The sequence below is a fragment of the Chiloscyllium punctatum genome, chromosome 8, assembly GCF_047496795.1.
Source record: "Chiloscyllium punctatum isolate Juve2018m chromosome 8, sChiPun1.3, whole genome shotgun sequence".
NCBI lineage: Eukaryota > Metazoa > Chordata > Chondrichthyes > Orectolobiformes > Hemiscylliidae > Chiloscyllium > Chiloscyllium punctatum.
This window is the reverse complement of record NC_092746.1, coordinates 125,055,566-125,069,224: the sequence shown is the minus strand read 5'-3', so window position 1 is coordinate 125,069,224 and position 13,659 is coordinate 125,055,566. Positions and strand designations below refer to the sequence as shown.

The 13,659-nt window shown below is 42.1% G+C and overlaps 1 protein-coding gene across 6 annotated transcripts in view; it reads right to left on the bottom strand.

The window, feature by feature from the left end:
- LOC140480880 (uncharacterized) overlaps window positions 1-13,659 on the bottom strand; it is a 284,964-nt gene that overhangs the window by 33,613 nt on the left and 237,692 nt on the right. The window contains exons 10-11 of one of the 6 annotated variants that reach the window (XR_011961423.1): window positions 13,060-13,150; window positions 4,331-5,509 (exon numbers count right to left, since the gene is read on the bottom strand). The exons of 1 other annotated variant lie outside the window; for it this stretch is intronic. The gene's annotated coding sequence lies outside the window, so the exon portion shown is untranslated. Of the gene's footprint in view, window positions 1-1,117; window positions 4,261-4,330; window positions 5,510-13,059; window positions 13,151-13,659 lie in introns of those variants that run through there. 4 more of the 6 variants (XR_011961422.1, XM_072576431.1, XM_072576430.1 and 1 more) reach the window with 4 other exon arrangements.

The window sequence follows — 13,659 nt, the reverse complement described above, 5'->3', positions numbered from 1 at the left end:
GGGAATTTCTAGCTTATTCTTGTGTCTTGCACACATGGGCTATATACTGGATTAGTGGTGCTGGAAGAGCCCTTCCTGATGAAGGGCTTTTGCCCGAAATGTCGATTTTGCTGCTCCTTGGATGCTGCCTGAACTGCTGTGCTCTTCCAGCACCACTAATCCAGTATTTGGTTTTCAGCATCTGCAGTTATTGTTTTTACCACATGGGCTATAGTACATTCATTTCACTTATTCAAGTCATTCATATACTGTATATTGTAAATAACTGTGGCCTCAGCTCTGATCGCTATGGGACTCCACTAGTTACAGGATGCCATCCTGAAATGCCCCCTTTATCCCAGTTAGTCAATGCACTATCCATGACGATATTCTACCTCCACTGACTCTGATCTTATTAAGTAGCCTAACATGTGGGAACCTATCGAATGCCTTTAGATCTACTGGTTCCCTTTTATTTATTCTACCCATTAGCCATTCAAAAAAATCATAATAAATTTGTTAAGCATGATTTCCCTTTCAAGAAGTCATGCTGACGGCGCTTGATTAGATTTTGCATTTCTAAATGCTCTACTATTATTCCAACATTTCCCAATGACACATGTTAAGCTTATTGGCCCATTATTATCTTCTTTATGTCTCCTCCCTCATTCTAAAATAATGGTGTTACATTGCAGTTTTCCAATCCTATGGAACCTCTCCAAGTCTAAGGATTGCAAGATTACTAACAGTGAATCCACTACCTGTATAACTATTTTATTTAAAATTCCTAGGACATATTCCATCAGGTACAAGGGATTTACTGGCCCTAATCCCTATTAATTTCTCTTGTACCTTTTCTCGCTGAAAATAGTTATTGTATTTATTAATTTAGCATTTTAGAATACAGCAAAGCGCAACAAAAGTGTGATGAAGGCAATTACACAGAGTATGGGAGTAAAACTGCAGGCAACATAGAAATGATTATAAAAGCTTCTATAAATACATGAAAAAAACATTAATAGTAAAAATAAATGTAGGTCCATTGCAGTCAGAAGCTGGGGAAATTATAATGGGGATCAAAGAGATGACAAAGGAATTGAACTCATTTATTGGTTGTCTTCACAAAAGAGGGCACAAATAATCTGCTAGAAATGTTAGAGAACCAAGGGTCAAGTGATAGGGCAGACTTAAAGGAAATCAGTATGAGTGGTAAAGTGGTGCTGGGCATATCAGTGGGGTCACAGGATGACAAATTTTTATGGCCTGATAACCTACATTCCTGAGTACTGAAGAAAGTGGCCCTGGACATATTGGATTAATTGGTGGTCATCTTCCAAATTCTGTAGATGCTGGAATAAATGTGTATTTTGACTTTCAGAAGACATTTGATTAGACCACTTAATTAGGTAAGTGCCCATGGTATTGGGAGTAGCACATTAGCATGGATAGATGATTGGCTAACTAAAGTGAAGATAGAGATTTACTATCTGGAGGCATTTTCAGGATGGCAACCAGTAATTACTGGAGTGCCACAGGGATCTGTGCTAAAGCCACAATTATTTACAATATATATTGTTCTTGGATGAGGAAAGTGAACAAACTACAATCAACTTTACAGATGACACAAACATAGGTGAGAAGTCATGATTTAGAGGTACCAGTGTTGGACAAAATTAAAAATCACACGACATCAAGTTATAGTCCAACAGGTTTATTTGGAGGCACTAGCTTTCGAAGCACTGCTTCTTCGTCAGGTGATTTTGGAGCAGAATCGTAAGACATATAACTTATAGCTACAGGATTGCAGTGTCATGGAATGTAATATTAAAATTTAGCTTAAGTCTTTCATCTTATAAAATGATCATGTTAGTCAAGATAGCTTTTAACAATAGATGCCATCTCACTCACATCAACTCATAAGGTGTGATGTCAAAGTCTGTCTGTGTCCCAATGTTAAGTCAGATTGATTCTACTTCTAAAATGGGATTTACAGAATCTTACATGGATTTATGCAATTTTTTGAGCAAAAATAAAACGTAATTCTGCAAGTACAAATTCACCTCACAAAACATTTATGTGTGTGTGTGCAGGTGGGACCGAGTGAGTGTGTGCATTTGGGTGTGTGTGGGTGTGTGAGTGCCGTGAGAGTGTATGTACGTATGTAAGTGTGAGGGGGTATAGGTCTGTGAGAGGGTGCGTGTATGAATATGAGTGTGGGGATGTATGAGTGAGCATATGAGAAGAGTTTGTATATGAAGGAAGGTCTCTGCGTATGTGTGTGTGTGTGCATGTACATGCGCAGGTGCGCACGCGAGAGAGTGTATAGTCCTGTAGTGTGACATAAACCCAAGGTCCCCATGGTTCAGGCCATCCCCATGGGTACCGAACTTGGCTATCAGCCTCTGTTTAGCCACTTTGCGTTGTTGCCCATTCCGAAGTCCGCCTTGGAGGATGGTCACCCCGAAGGTCTGAGGCCGAATGTCCCGGTGAGGATTACAGAAAGAGTCTGCAGAGGGATATTGACAGGTAAAGCAAATATGCAAAAATTTGGCAGTGGAATGTAATGTGAGAAAATTAAATACTTTGGCAAGAACATTTGAGGAGTTGAATATTATTTAAATCGTTACGGACTACAGAAAGCTACAGAAGAGAGGGATTAGGAAGTCCTCATACGTGAATCACAAAAAGTGAGCAAGAGTATACAAGTAATGAGGCTTTGCTCAAACTATACAAGGCACTTGTCAGAGCAGAGCTGGAATACTATGAACATTTAAGGCAGCGCAGAAAAGGTTCACCAGGGTGAAGAAAAATTGAGTCGGGTGTGTACTTATTGGAATATAAAAGAATGAGAAGTGACCTTATTGAAATACACACAACTTTGAATGGACTTAACAGGGTAGATATGGAACTATTATTTCTCCTTGTGAGATAATCTAGGACCAGAGGGCATAATTTCTGAATTAGGGGATGCACATTTAAAATAGAGATGAGGAGAAATTTGTCATGTGAAAATCAGTGATTTAAGAAAGCCAACGACAAATATCTCTGGACAATTAGTAACAAGCACTAAATGCTGAGCTTGCCTGTGTTTGTATATTAATGTGATTTGTTTTTTTAATGACACCACTGAATTCATAAAAACCTTCCCTCAGGCTGAAAAACTACTGTTAACCACCACTGAGGCAAATTTACATTCAAGTTACTACTATCCTCTATTTAAAATATTTACCCAACCAAACATTTTTATGGGCTGCAAGAACTAGGAAAAGGCCAGCTTGGCTGGCTAAAATCAAACTAGTTTCTCCTGATTCTGCAAGAAAGTACTTTAGCAAGTTTGGGGTAATTCAAAGTTTGGGAGAAGATTTGTAGCTCGGGTGCTCGTTGTTGTGGTTCTGTTCGCCGAGCTGGGAATTTGTCTTGCAAACCTTATACCCTATTGGGTATAAGGACTAGCCACACTACCATACATCAGGAGCATTTCTGAACTGACAGCCAGACTACTGCGACCACTAGGACTCATAACAGCACACAAACCAACAGCCACGCTCAGACAACAACTCACCAGAACGAAGGACCCGATACCCAACATGAGCAAAACTAATGTAGTGTACAAAATCCCATGCAAGGACTGCACAAAACACTACATAGGACAAACAGGAAGACAGCTAACGATCTGTATCCACGAATACCAACTAGCCACGAAACGACACGACACGACCAGCTATCTTTAGTAGCCACACACACAGACGACAAGCAACATGGATTCGACTGGGACAACACTACCATTATAGGGCAAGCCAAACAGAGAACAGCCAGGGAATTCCGAGAGGCATGGCACTCATCCACAGACTCTATCAACAAACACATCGACCTGGACCCAATATACCGGCCACTACAGCGGACAGCTCGAACTGACAACCAGAAGCGGCAGAGACAGGCCACTATAAATGCCGGAGGAAACAGCACAGAAGCGCTTCACAGGAGGCTCCCAAGCACTGAGGATGTCACCTGGACTGGGGACGAAACGTTTGCAAGACAAATTCCCAGCTCGGCGAACAGAACCACAACTAGTTTGGGTAACTTTGTGTTTTGTAAATGACATTTTGTATTTTCTATATTTAGATTAGATTAGATTAGATTACTTACAGTGTGGAAACAGGCCCTTCAGCCCAACAAGTCCACACCGCCCCGCCGAAGCGCAACCCATCTTACATACTAAATTTTGATTGTCTTTATTCTTTATCCTTCTTCAATGATAGCACGTCAACAGCAAGCACAGACCTGTGGTGAGTTCAAGAAACAGAACAAATATTCATTTTCAAAAATGTATCTGTTTGCTTTGCTAAACTAATTGAATTGAATTGAATTTATTGTCATGTGTACCGAGGTACAGTGAAAAGCTTTGTCTTGTGAGCAATACAGGCAGATCACAGAGTTAAGTAACATAGATAGTAAATAAGAGGTAAACAGCGGCAAAAACAAAAACACAGGTACAGGTGAATGCTTAGAGTTTATGAGTCCATTCAGTATTCTAACAACAGTAGGGTTGTTAGAAACTGTTTCAAAACTGGCTGATGCGTGTTCAGGCATCTTCTCCCCGATGGTAGAGGTTGTAGAAAAGCATTGCCAGGGTGGGATGGATCTTTGAGAGTGCTGATGGCTTTTCCTTAACAGCGGGCCTGGTAGATCGATTCTGTAGATGAGAGGTTGACCTTTGTTATTGCCCGGGCTGAGTTCACCACTCTCTGTAACTGTCTCCGATCTTGAATGGTACATTTGCTATACCAGGTAGTGATACATCCAGACAGAATGCTCTCGATGACGCACCTATAAAAATTGGCAAGGGTATTCGCCATCATGCCAAATTTCCTCAGCTGCCTGCTGTTGTTCGGCCTTTGTAACGAGTGCATCCACATGAAGAGTCCAAGAAAGTTTGTGAATGACTACGCCCAGGAGCTTAACGCTCTCCACTCATCTCACCTCTGTGCTGTTAATGTGTAGGGGTGTGTGAGTAACATCCCGCCAAAAGTCAATAATGAGTTCCTTGGTTTTGCCAGCATGGAGAGCTAGGTTGTTCTCAGTGCACCATTTTTCCAGGTCTCCCACCTCCCATCTGTAGTCTGTTTCGTCGCCGTCTGAGATTCGACCAACTATGGTCGTGTTATCAGCGAACTCGTAAATGACATTAGTCTGGTATTTGGCAACACAGTCATGGTATACAGTGAGTACAGTTGGGGACTCCAGTGTTGAATGTTAGTGAGGATGAAATATTGTCCCCAATCTTCAGTGATTGTGGCCTGTGGGTCAGGAAACTGAGGATCCAGTTGCAGAGAGTGGGGCTTAGTTTCGTAATCAGTCTCGAGGGGATAATAGTGTTGAAGGCTGAACTGTAGTCAATGAGTAGGATTCTTACGTAGCTGTTCTTGGTGTCAAGACGTTCTAGGGATGAGTGAAGGGCAAGTGATATGGCATCTGACGTGGATCTGTTGGTCCAACAGACAAATTGGAGTGGGTCAAGAGTAGTGGGAGGCTGGAGTTGATTTAAGAATAGTCATTTAAGAATAGTTATCACCAATTTTGAGTTCCACGTTCGTAACCATCCAATAGCACATGTCCCAAATGGGCTACTGGATGTAGGGTCTCAGACCTGAATCAGCAGCCAGCAAATGTTAGGCTACGTGTTTGATTGGTAGAATTTCTACTTCTTCTAACTCCATAGAGTTTCAAAATTAATCTAGGCCAAATTTTAGTGAGTACTTGGCTATCTCACATTAATGGGGTCTGAAGAGTGCATGCATAGTCTCAAAGTGACATGTGCAACTCACCACCATGTGCAACAAACCTAAAGAGGTTTGCATCTAGTGACCAAAAGGACATGGGTTAATCATATACATTTGCTGGCTGCTGATTCAGGTCTGAGAACTTACACCTAGTTGCCCATTTGGAGCATTTGCCCATTCAAACTAGGTAACTGTGAGGTGATACACTTGGGAAGGAGAAACTGAGGACTCCAGATGCTGCAGATCAGAATCAAAAAGTGTTAAACTGGAAAAGCACAGCCGGTCAGGCAGCATCTGAGGTTCAGAAGAGTCGACATTTTGAGCATAAGCTCTTTGTCAAGAATGTTGTTCCTGATGAACAGCTTATGCTCAATACATTGACTCTCCTGCTCCTTGGATGTTGCCTGACCAGCTGTGCTTTTCCAGCATCACATTTGTTAACTCTGATAGACTTGAGCAGGACAAACAAAGCAATAGAATGCATGACAAAAGCTTTGACCCTGAGAAGCACCAAGGATCAGTACGATGTGCATGTGTACCAGTTCCTTAAGGTATCAGGACGGGTGAATAAAATGGTTAAGAAGGCTCATTAATACTTGTCTTAATGTTAAGACATAGAATTTAAGATGCTGGAACTATGTAAAAAGTTGCTTAGGCCACAGAATTAACTAACGTTTCGGGTCGAGTGACCCTTCCTCATATCCGCAAAGTTAACTCTGATTTCTCTCCACAGACGCTGCCAGACACATTGAACTTTTCTAGCAATTTCTGTTTCTGTTTCTGATTTACAGCATCCGTAATTCTCTTGAGTTCTTTTTAGCTAGAATATTGCATGCAGTTTTGGAATTCATTTGAGATGAGGAATGTGATCACACTCGAGAAGATGCAGAAGATATTTACCGGGATGTTCCCTGGGCTGGAGAATATCAATGTCGAACAAAGATTGGACAGACTGCAGTTGTTTTTCTTTGAGCAGAGAACGAGAGGGTTATGATTGAGATGTATAAAATTCTGAGGAGTATAGATAGGCTAGTAAGAAAGAAACCTCTCCACTGAATGGAGTGATTGATGAGCAGGGGCCAAAGATTTAAGATATCGGGAAGAGAATGTAAAGGAGATGTGAAGAAAAACCTTTTCACTTTGTCTGTAATGGTGGGACAGGCAGAAACCCTCATAACACTTAAACAGCATTTAGTTGTGCACTTGCAATGCATACAAGATTATGGGCCCAAGTGCTAGAAAATGGGTTGGGAACAGTCAAGTGGTTGTTTATGACTGGCATAGGGTCAATAGGCTGAAGTGACTTTTTCTGTGCTGCAGATCTCTATGACGCTATGATTGTGACATGGGAGTTTAGACACTTTTAATGAGAAATAACAGCACCTCAGGATGGGAGATATGATACTTCCCTTTCTTTTCTATACAAACAGCTTAGGACTTAGTGGGTAATGCCCAAGCCAGTTAACCATAAGCTCCATATTCAAGTCCCACGTTAGGATTTAGATCGAAGGACTGCTTATGGTGCAGTGCAAAATGAGTTAATAATCAGCCTATCAATCCTTCCAGTTTCGAGACTATACACCAAAGGGGATAAAATTTCATTTTAAGATACAAATAATTGGAAACTATGAAAACACAATGCACAGCAACTCGTGGAGGTAATGGGAATCTCAGACATGCTGCAGATGTCTTAAACCTAAAACAACAATGTGGGTGGACAGTCAGCTGACCACTTGTTAGAAAAATAGGCAAAAAATGTACAGTAGGAATTTCTTTTGAGATTCTTCAGCTCTGCTGGCACAAGCTGGTTTAGTTGTGGAAATAGGGCTTCCTCTGTGCCTTTACTGAAGTGACAAAGGGAAAACAGGAGCATCTCTGAGGAATTTCCATGGAATTAGTTCAGTGTCCGTTTCACTTTTATTAGTTTTGCACGTGCTTTATCTTCCAGATCTGACGAGATATTACACCTCATAAATACAATAATTACTTTGTTCTCAATGCTCAACATTACAATTTCTTTTTCAGGCCCCATTCCTCAGCAACGCCCTCAGATTCCAAGGTCAAGGCCAATGTTGCCAATGATTCCGGGTGCACCAGGACCATCCTCAGGTACATTCAAAATACAAAATATTGAGTGACCCTATGGCAATGTCACTGAATTATGAGCCCCAGAGCCAAAGGCTAATTCTGCCAGCATCTGGTGGAATTTGAAATAAATTAATGAATCTTATATAACTCCTACAGTGTGGAAGCAAGCCATTTGATCCATCAAGATCACACCAACATACGGAAGAGTATCCTACCCAGATCCACCTCCCTATTCTATAGCTGTACTCCTGCAGGTTCCATGGCTAATCCACCTAACCTGGACACTATGAGTAACTTAGCATGGCCAATCCATCCAATCTGCACATCTTTCGGACTGTGGGAGGAATCTGGAGTACCTGGAAAAAAACTCATGCAGACGGGGTGGGGTTGTATAAACTCCACACACACAGTTGCCCGAGGGTGAAATTGGGCATGTGTTCCTGGCACTGAGGCAGCAGTGCTGATTACTGAACCACCGTGCCACTAATCCCACCATCCTGTCCTTGAAACTTCAATATAAATCAGTTCTCAGTAACAGTGAGGAGAAAGTGAGGACTGCAGATGCTGGGGATCAGAGCTGAAAATGTATTGCTGGAAAAGCGTAGCAGGTCAGGCAGCATCCAAGGAACAGGAGAATCGACGTTTCGGGCATAAGCCCTTCTTCAGGAATGAGGAAAGTGTGTCCAGCAGGCTAAGATAAAAGGTAGGGAGGAGGGACTTGGGGGATGGGCATTGGAAATGCGATAGGTAGAAGGAGGTCAAGGTGAGGGTGATAGGCCGGAGTGGGGTGGGGGCGGAGAGGTCAGGAAGAAGATTGCTGGTTAGGAAGGCGGTGCTGAGTTCGAGGGATTTGACTGAGACAAGGTGGGGGGAGGGGAAATGAGGAAACTGGAGAAATCTGAGTTCATCCCTTGTGGTTGGAGGGTTCTTAGGCGGAAGATGAGGCGCTCTTCCTCCAACTGTCGTGTTGCTATAGTCTGGCGATGGAGGAGTCCAAGGCCCTTGCTTATACCCGAAACACCATCTGCCACTTCTCAACCCATTGACTCAATTTATCAAAATAGCCTTTACCATCAATTTACTAACCATATGGTGTTTAATTTGGATAAATGCGAAGTATTGCATTTGCATAAAACAAACATGGGCAGCGTTTATAAAATTAATGGTACTGCTCTTCTCGTGCTGTAGAGCAGAGAGACCTAAGGGTTCAGGTCCATAATTCTTTGAAATTTGCATCACAGGTAGACAGGGTGAGATTAGATTAGATTAGATTACTTAAAGTGTGAAAACAGGCCCTTCGGCCCAACAAGTCCACACTGACCCACTGAAGCGCAAACCACCCAGACCCATTCCCCTACACCTAACACTATGGACAATTTAGCATGGCCAATTCACCGAACCTGCACATCTTTGGACTGTGGGAGGAAACCCATGCAGACATGGGGGGAATGTGCAAACTCCATACAGTCAGTCACCTGAGGCAGGAATTGAACTGGGGTCTCTGGCGCTGTGAGTCAGCAGTGCTGACCACAATGCCACCATGCTGCCCATGGTTAAGAAGACATTTAGCATGCTTGCACTCATTGCTCAAACTGTCAAGTATTAGACGTTGGGACATCATGTTTAGGTTGTACACAACATTGGTGAAGCTTCATTTGGAGTTCTAGTCACGAAGGATATTATTAAACTGGAGAGAATTCAGAAAAGATTTACCAGGATGCTGCCGGGAATGGAGGGTTTGAGTTATAAAAATAGGCTGGAAGGCAGGTAGCGTTTTCATTGGAACATAGGAGATTGAGGGGTGACCTTATAAAAGTTTATTAAATCATGAGGGACTTGGACAAGGTGTATAGCAAAGGTCTCTTCCTTAAGGTGGGGAAGTTCAAAACTAGAGGGGGTATTTTTACGGTGAGAGGAGAAAGATTTTAAAAAGACATACAAAGGTGAGTGGCACAGTGGCTCAGTGGTTAGTACTGCTACCTCACAGCATCAGGGACCCAGGTTCAATTCAAGCCTCGGGGACTCCATGTGGAGTTTGCATATTCTTCCTGTCTCTCTGTATGGGTTTCCAGCTGGTGCTCTGGTTTCCACTCACAGTCCAAAGATGTGCAGCTTAGGTGAACTGGCCATGTTAAATTGTCTGTAGTGTTAGGTGCATTAGTCAGGGGTAAATATAGGATTGGGGAATGGGCCTGGGTGAGGTACTCTTTGGAAGGTCGGTATGAACTTGTTGGGCTGGAGAGCCTGTTTCCATACTGTAGGGAATCTAATCTATACATGAGAGGCAACTGTTTTTACACAGAGAGTGGTTTGTGTGTGGAATGAACTAGCAGAGGAAGTGGTAAATGCAGGTACAGCTACAACATTTAAAGGCATTTGAATAAGTACTTGAATGGGAAAGGTTTGGCGGGATATGAGCCAGGAGCAGGCAGGTGGGGCTAGTTTAGTTTGGGAAATTAGTCGGTGGGGAGAGGTTGGACAAGCTAGGACTTCTTCCTTTGTAGCATAGGAGACGGAGGGGACCTTATAGAGGTATACAAGATCATGCGAGGAATGGATAGGGTGACAGCACTCAGTCTTTTTCCCAGCGTTGGGAAATCGAGGACTAGAGGGCATTAGTTTCAGGTGAGAGGGGAAAGAATAAAAGAGAACCTGAGGAGCAATGTTTTTACACAGAGGGTGGTACATATATGGAATGAGCTACCAGCCGAAGTGGGTGAGGTGGGTACATTAACAACATTTAAAAGGCATTTGGACAAATAGATGGATAGGAAAGGATTGCAATTATATGGGGCAAGTGCAGGGAAATGGGGTTAGCGTTGGTGGACATTTTAGTCGGCATGGACCAATTTGGGCCAAAGGGTCTGTCTCCGTGCTGTAGGATTAGGTGACACTTAGGAGCATTGATTTACATAGAGAGATCAAGAGATCCAAGTTCACAGCTCCCTGAAAATGGCAACACACATGGCTAAGATGGTAAAGAAGGCCTATGATATGCTTGCCTTCATCAGTTGGGACATTGAGTATAAAACTTCAGTTTGAACACATTTGGAGTATTGTGGACAGTTCTGGTTGCCACACCAGAGGAAGGATGTGGAGAGGGTGCAAAAGAGGTTTACCATGAAGTTGCCTGGATTGCAGTCCATTACCTATCAGGTGAAGTTGGACAAACTTGAATAATTTTTACTGGAGAGTTGGAGCCTGAGGAGCAACCTGATACAAGTCTATAAAATTATGAAAGGCAAAGGTTGGGTGGATAGACGGAGTTTTAGGGTGGAAATGTCAAATACTACAGGACATAGGTTTGAGGTGACAGGGGGAAAGTTTAAAAATTTTCAAGGCAAGCTTTTTATGCATAGGCCCCTGGATCGCACCGTCAGGGGATATGGTAGGAATAGATACGACAGCAACATTTAAGAGGCATTTAGTCAGACACATGAGCAGGCAGAGAATAGAGGGATACAGATCATGTGTAGGCAGATGGGTTTACTTTAGAATAGCATCCTGGACAGTGCAGACATGTGGGCCAAAGGGCCTTTTCCTGTGGAAACTTGTTCTCTGTTCAAAACACATGGTCACTATGATCTTATGGAGAGGTTTCACAGCCTGAGGGGGTGACAGAAGAATTTTCTTAATCTTTGATAGTACTATTCAATATCTTTTTCAGGTGCAAGAAGACGCACTACCACTACAAGAAGGCAAACGGTATCAGGTGGCACATGTAAGTGGTATACAGAAAGTCAAATTATTCTGTCGGATCAAACATATTCCTTAAGCTTGAAGACCTTCACACTCCAGTGAAGTAAAGATGCTAATCAAATACTGTTGTGAAACTACTGATGACCAAAATCAAACATTATAATTAATTGACACATCATCACTGAATGGATTAAACAGGTGAAAACATGAACTAACTTGTAGGTTGATAGAAATTAATAAAAACAAAGTGGACCCTTATTTGCCTCTTCCTAAAAGAAGTTCCCTTTCTATTTGACAAACTGAGATTTATGAGCAAGCTTCCTGCATAGGAAATTATGATTATCGCACTTGGAAACAATTCCAAATCCCAACCAAATCATCCACGATGCAGTAACGGATAGATTTCAGCATATTATATCTGAGCTCTTAACTTTTGTTTTGCAAAAATCTTAACATGCAGCACAAAACACTGTTTTTGATACAAATGCTCATTAGATCTGGATAATACCAAGAGTAGATGGGACACTAATTGTGGCCATTTGCCTCAGTTTTAGATTAGATTACTTACAGTGTAGAAACAGGCCCTTCAGCCCAACAAGTCCCTTCACCTAACACTACGGACAATTTAAGCATGGCCAATTCACCTAACCTGCACATTTTTGGACCGTGGGAGGAAACCAGAGCAAAACCACGCAGACACAGGGAGAACGTGCAAACTCCACACAGACAGTCGCCTGAGGCAAGAATTGAACCCAGGTCTCTGACGCTGTGAGGCAGCTGTGCTAACCACTGTGCCACCATGCCGCCCATAGATAGGCAATTTTATTCTCTGCTTTTGATGGTGCAAGAGCAGAATACGCTGTTCTTGGAACATTAAAAGCAGAGAATAAAATTGCTCACAGCAGTTAACTTGAGCATTCCAAGAAAAAAGGCACAGGTTTACTACAAATGGTGCCAGGCATACAAGCAAGGAAAATTAAGAAAAATAATTGTATTATCATGGTGTTATTTAATTGGGAGTCAATGTAGTCAATAGTGCAAGAGTGAGGGTGAATTGGATTTGATGTGAATCAGAATATGGGCAACTCAGCGTTTTGTTTACTCCTACACCTTGCCAGCTACCAAATATTTAATACCAAAGGTATAAAAAAAAGGAGGCCAGTTGGGACTTTATTAGAATAGGCAGGTCATTGAGGTAGCAAAACCCAAAATAGGTAAGGGGTTCAGCAGCAGATTGACTGAGATGAGGCAGAGACAGCAACATTATGGCGATGGAAAATTATGGAGTTTGTGCTAACATTGGAAATAAGGTAAGACATTCGTCTCAACTGAAAATTTGCACCAAGTTGGAAGCAGTCTGATTTAGCCTCAGACAGTTGGCATTAAAATTTTTTTTTAAATTCCTTAAGGGAAGTGGGCATTGCTGATTGGACCAGGATTAATTACCCATCTTTAGTTGCCACTGAGAATATGGTGGTGAAGCTGCCTTGTTGAATCACTGCAGTCACTTCACCTGATTTGTAGCTCTGCAGGTTCCAGAACTTCACGTGCAGGTCCAGGTTCCATTTAAATGACTGCAAGCTTCTGCAGCAAATTCCAGACACCTACCATTAAAAAATGTCAGCAAGTCAGTCCTGTCAATAACTTCATATGTTTCATTTAATCTGAGAATTTTAATTTCTGTTTACAGTTGGGAAGTCATCAGCAAATGAAGCATCTGCTAAAAAAAGTAAGTCCTCAACGTTGCTTCTCGAATCATTCAGCACATCAGGAGGCTATGTGGGCTATCATCCCTCTGCCAGATATTTGACAGAGCCAGTCAATCATGATCCCCTGCTCTTTCCCCAAGGATTATTGTATTACTTTGCTCTTCAAGTATATGTACAGTTCCCTTTTGAAAGTTACTGCTGAATCTGTTTTCACCATTTTTATAGGTGCATTCGAGAACCTTATTTACTCTAACAAGAAAATCTATTTTTATTGATCATTTATTTTAATCTTTGTCTTTAGTTTACACACCTGTGACTAGTGGGAACTGTTTGACCCTATTTACAAGATTAAACTCTTCCTTTATTGGGTACCTTAGGAGAAAGTGAGGACTGCAGATACTGGA